This window comes from Dromiciops gliroides, chromosome 3, assembly GCF_019393635.1.
Source record: "Dromiciops gliroides isolate mDroGli1 chromosome 3, mDroGli1.pri, whole genome shotgun sequence".
NCBI lineage: Eukaryota > Metazoa > Chordata > Mammalia > Microbiotheria > Microbiotheriidae > Dromiciops > Dromiciops gliroides.
The window spans coordinates 228,795,345-228,801,344 of record NC_057863.1 but is presented as its reverse complement, the minus strand read 5'-3'; positions in this window follow the sequence as shown (position 1 = coordinate 228,801,344).

Genomic DNA, 6,000 nt, shown 5'->3' with positions numbered 1-6,000 from the left:
CCTCATTTTGTTTGACAATATTGCTTCACCAAAGGACAAACAAGGAGGCAAAGATGTACATTCCCTTACTGACTATCAGATTGCCCCCATTGCAATTTAGCATGGCCAGTCCACCTCACTGCAGCACATGCGCATGTCAAGTAAAAATAGGTAAGGCCGGGGGTATTATGTGAATAATTTGAGAACTTAAAGTAATCTTCCTATAGTCATTGATCTGCTTTACAAAAGAAACTCATACATGTTTTTTAAGTCTAGGGCAAATGGTCTTACAAGTTCACCTTGTCCTTTTCCTTTGTAATTTTGGGAGTCATTTATAATGGAAGTCAATATATCTCAAAGCCCCCACATTAAGGAAAAAAATCTTTTTCATTTCTGAACCACTCAATGGAAACAGGCTCCTCTGCCCTACCATATATTCCATTAGGTCTTAGTTAGTCACTTTGGTTGCCCCATCTATACCCTCTATAACAGGATGCAATAAAAATAGTTTATCTATAGATAAAACCCATCACCAAACTATAAACAGAGTTTATAAAACTAATTTAAATATGACTTAAAGGCACAAGCAACTCCAAGAGGTAAATGATGAAAATTTGCTATTCATTGATATGTTGGGGTAAAGACAGAAATGGAAAATCACTTTTTTTTTTTGGTGAGGCAATGGGGGTTAAGTGACTTGCCCAGGGTCACACAGCTAGTAATTGTCAAGTGTCTGAGACCGGATTTGAACTCAGGTCCTCCTGAATCCAGGGCCAGTGCTTTATCCATTGTGCCACCTAGCTGCCCCTAAAATCACTTTTTTGTTGTTTTGGTTTGGTTTGTTTTGGTTTTCAAATCTAAGCAGTACCCTGAGGGAGGAACAGTCAGGCAGCAGCAATTTCTGTCCAAGCAGATCAACCCATCAGTGGATCAGCAATAAATGGAAGATTCCACTTGATTATAACTATAATCAGTCTAGGCCAGAAGTATCATTCAGTTATTTGAGATCAATTCCCCTACATGTGTACAACTACACCTCATGTCTCTTGTCTACATATTCTTCCATATTCCTAGACTTTCTCTTTCCCATGGTGATCTTGTGATCCTTAAATAATGTGTTCTTTAGGGAGACTACACTTAACAACAGCCCATGTAGCTGTACACAAATCCTGCCTTTGATTTTTTTAAGGTTGCCATTTAAACTGCTTTCTATATTATTCTACATTTCCATATCACGAATCCCCAATGAGATAGTAAGATTTTTAAGGACAAGTACCATGTATAATCCTTATAATCCTTTGAATCCCTCACAGGGTTTGGTATATAACATGTATATAATATATAGGCCTGTGTCTATATAGCATAGGACATACATATATGTATTCTATACCACAAATATGTGTGTATCTGTATACATTTGGTATAGAAGACATATGTTATATCTTCTGTACCAAACACTGTGATGGATTAATGTGTGTATTGATAAAATGTCTTATGTTGAAGTTAAGTATTTTGGTCATGCAAATAGAATCTTTGTTTACTAGAGAATACTAGAGTCCAGTAGGAATCCAGAAGGAGAATGTTCTAAGCCAAAGCAATTACTTCTCTGCCTCAGGGAAAGTATAAACCAGCAAGTTTGCTTTTTAAAAAATAGCTCTGATTCTTTGTAAAAATCACATCTGTTCTGAGAAATTATTTAGTTAGCTCTAGCAGGGAGAGGGCAACAGTAAAGGAGGTGAGGCAAGAGGCAAGATGAAAAAGATGGACAGTCAGACCTACATAGTACTCTATTTCTTTGGTTGAAATGTTCTGAAATCCCATAATACCAAACCCATATTTCCATACAGAATAATTTCCAAAACCTAAAGTGATTTTTAAAAATTATCTCATTTAAATTGTCCCAATGCTCCCCATTAGTGTAGATGAAAGTTTACCTTATTAAAGAATAATATGTTGTTCTACTTCCTGTAAATTTTTCTTATAAATATTATTACATTCTATTTAGTGAGATAAGTATTTGCAAAGCTTCTCCCTGAGAACAAATTCATGTTTCAAGTCATTAGGGCATCACTACAATGATACTTAACTAAACAGCACAGTGGTAGCTTGGGGAATTTATGCAACTTCTAAAAGTGCCTCTGTTCTCACAGAATAGCTGATAAACTGGCAGCATCTGGCTCAGCCTATCTAAATTCCAAAGAGAAGTCAACTTTTACTGTTACATAGGGGAGGGCTCTTACGTACCTATCTGTCAAAAGCACTCACTAATAAATTATCCTTACATACTTGCAAATACAAAATGCAATATTCACAATTGAGGAAAGGTAGAGATGGAATGGAATGACTTAAGGAAAGACAGAGGTAAATTGGCTATCCTTCAGAAATGGTGATGAGATGCTATTCAGATTAGGAAAATAAGAGGTAAAAGTAGCAGCTTCCCAATCTGCTGAGTACCAGACACATGTTGCTTCTTCCTTTCTGAGGAATTATTCTTATCTTCTCTATGTAAAGCCCTGAATGAAAGCAGGGGGTTCAATTTAGCATATATAAAGATATGCTGCCTTCTGGATTCTGAGAAACACTTTTCTAACAAATGTGTTTATGAAAGAGAAGTTGATGCCCTCTGAATAAAATATAATATATATTTTTAAATAACAAATTATTTGAAACATATTTATACACAAGAACAGAAGCTAGCATCCTAACCTAAGATATAAGAACCAACCAGGAATTTCTATTACTGAAAGTTCTTTTTTTTTTTTTTAAATTAATCAGGTTCTTCCTTCATTACCACACTAAACACAAGGCAAGGATTTAGGAGAATAAGTTGTGACTTAAAGTAAGTTCTGTTGAGGAAACAATTAAATTACTAAATTTCCATAATCCAGCTAGCCTAAGATATTAATTCAAATTCTACTTCATACTGAATCTGTTACTTCTCCTACAATGTAAACACTTTATTCTTTTACACCTCTGGTTATTCATGGGAGATGAAAGTTCATTTGAGAAAAGTATTCGATTGCATTCAATTCAACAAACATGTATCCCATCCCTATTGATTTTTAAATATTATTTTAAAATCTACAAATCACCTTACATTCATCAGATCCTCATAACAACCCTAGGAGGTCAGTACCGTGGCCATTACAATAATAATAATAAACAAGCATTTGTTAAATGCATACTGTGTGCCAAGGCACTGCTCTAAGGGCTTTATAAATATTATCTCACTTGACACTTAGAACAACCCTGGGAAGGAGAGTTGAAGAAACAGGCAGAAAAGGGGTAAGTAGCCTGTCCAAAGTCACACAGCTAATGTCTGAAGCTGGATTTGAAATGATATCTTCCTGAATTCTTACCCAATATTCTGTCCACTGCACCATCTAATTCCCTCTATCATCATCATTTTACAAGTAAAACAGGGTCTAGCACACATGCCAGGTACCTCTGGTACCACTTGGCATGTGGAAGAAATTAAAGAACCTACTTCAGGAAGATCATGGTGACATGTTATGGAAGTGTCTTGGAGAAATTTGAGCATGTACATAAATCATTCTGTAACTTGTTCCAGGCTGCTAACCACAGTTAGAAAAAGCTTTTTTCAATTGGATGGGGAATTGGAATTTGGGATTCCTTCAAAATGGCTCTACTGAGAGCAAATGGGACAATTCTGCTTGACTCTTCTTTCTTGGTTTGACTCCTTCATTGATGGTATTCTGGTGTCCCAATATCTGAGTTGTGTAGCCTGCCCAATATCAGTGCCTTGAGTAATCTATAAGCTGCCTTCCAGACAACAGACTAATGGTAGTTAAGATGAGAGTATATACATAAACAAATTTGGTGGGACCAAAACTATGAAGAAACTGCGCTAAGAATGAGCCCCTCTCTCCAGAGTCTTAGGCAGGACAGGAGAAAGTATGCTCCAGAGCTATTATGGGAAAATAATTGTATTACTTTTGTACTTGTTATATCATCAAATATCCCTTGGTAAAAAGCTAATTGATGCTAGGGAGTGTTAAATGGTGGTTAAACAGAACGGGGACATAGGCAGTGAAGGCTCCAGGCAGGTAGCAAATGGCAGTAGAGAAAAGATATTTCCAAACCTTTCAGGAAATCTGTAAAACCCTGAGGGGAAAATGTAGTACCTTAACTCTGGAAGACCAAATCATGCTTACCACAAACAGATGAAGAAAAAAAGTCAGAGCGGTAACTTGCCCATTGGAGGAGAGGTATTAAGTGACAGAGATGGCATTTGGACTCATTTCTTCCCGCTCCAAATCAGGCACTTTGTACAGCCCACTGCCAAAGAACTGTGTGAGGTACTAAGGGAAAGACAAGGTTTAGCTAACACTTGGTTCTTGTTCTCTTGGAGCTTATCAACTAGTAGAAGTATGACAATACATACCCAGATACCTCTGGCACAAACTAATGAGATGACAAGGGAATCATAAAAGTGCAATGTAAGATCTGAGAGGAATGTCTTTCTGAGAGAGGGAGAACAAAAGAAACTGAGTGGGGAAGATGGCATTTGTTTGGGGGCTTTAAAGGATAGGTAGGAATTCACTAGATAAAAGGAAGGAGATGAGAACATTCTAGGCTAAGGAAAAGCATGAACAAATGCTTAGAAGTGGAAAAGTACAAAGAATGTTCAGAAGCCAGAGAAAAGTCCAATGTTACTAGATCAAAGAGTAGGTGAATGGAAGTAGTATGAGATAAGGCTGAAAAAATTAACTCCATTTTGTAGAATGTTACAACTGGGAGAAACCTTAAGAAAGAACTAGAATTTAAGAGTCCATGGAGGGGGCAGGTTGGTGACACAATGGATAAAGCACCGGCCCTGGATTCAGGAGGACCCGAGTTCAAATGTGGCCTTAGACACTTGACATTTACTAGCTATGTGACCCTGGACAAGTCACTTAACCCTCATTTCCCCACACCCCCCAAAAAAAATCCTCTTCTAAATCCCTGTAAAGACTCATATGAACTGATGTATAGTGAAGTGAGCAGAACCAGGAGAACACTGTGCACAGTGACAGCATTATTGTTCTATGAGCAATTGTGAATGACTTAACTACTCTCAGCAATACAATGATCTAAGACAATCCCAAAGGACTAATGATGAAGCATACTATCCAGCTCCAGAGAAAGAACTGATGTTGATTGAACACAGACTGAAGCATGCTATTTTGCGATTTCTTTTTTTTTTAACTTGAGTCTTTTTATATAAAATGACTAATATGGTAATGTTTTACATAATTGCACATGTAAACCAATATCTGATTGCTTTTCACCTTAGGGAGGGGGGAGGGTAGGAAGGGAGGGAATGAAAGAGGGATAGAATTTGGGACTCAAAACTTTAAATAAATAAATAATTTTTTTAGAAAAGAGTCCATGGAAAGAGAACAAAAGAAGACTTAAACCATATCCTCAGGGAACATGCACATTAAGGAATCTAAAATTAAAATGACTATAACAAAAGGAAATGAAATTGCCTTCGGTTACCATCACATTAAAAATAGACCAGGTCTGTCTGAGCATGAGTAAAATGGGCTAATACTGAAAATTTTGCTCAATCTGATCTACTAAATGTCCTGATATTCCAAGAGATGTGAAATTGGTGCTCATACTCTCCAACCACAAGGATCCTCATTTAAGCATATTATAAAAAAAAATTCCATTGTATAAACACATTATGGCAAATTTCCAGTTTATTCAATTTTTAGAAGCTGTAGTCATTTTTTTAATTTCTTTTTTTGTGGGTGAGGCAATTGGAGTTAGGTGGCTTGCCCAGGGTAACACAGTTAGGAAGTATAAAGTGTCTGAGGCTGAATTTGAACTCAGGTCCTCCTAAATCCAGGGACGGTGCTTTATCACAGTGGTGCCACCTAGCTGCCCCTACCTTAGGTTTTAAAGATACAAGGACAAAAGAGAAAGAGCTCCTGCCCTTAGGGAATTTGTATTCTAACAAAGGGAGACAAAACATACAGATGAAGATTCAAACAAAATATATGCAAAGTAGGT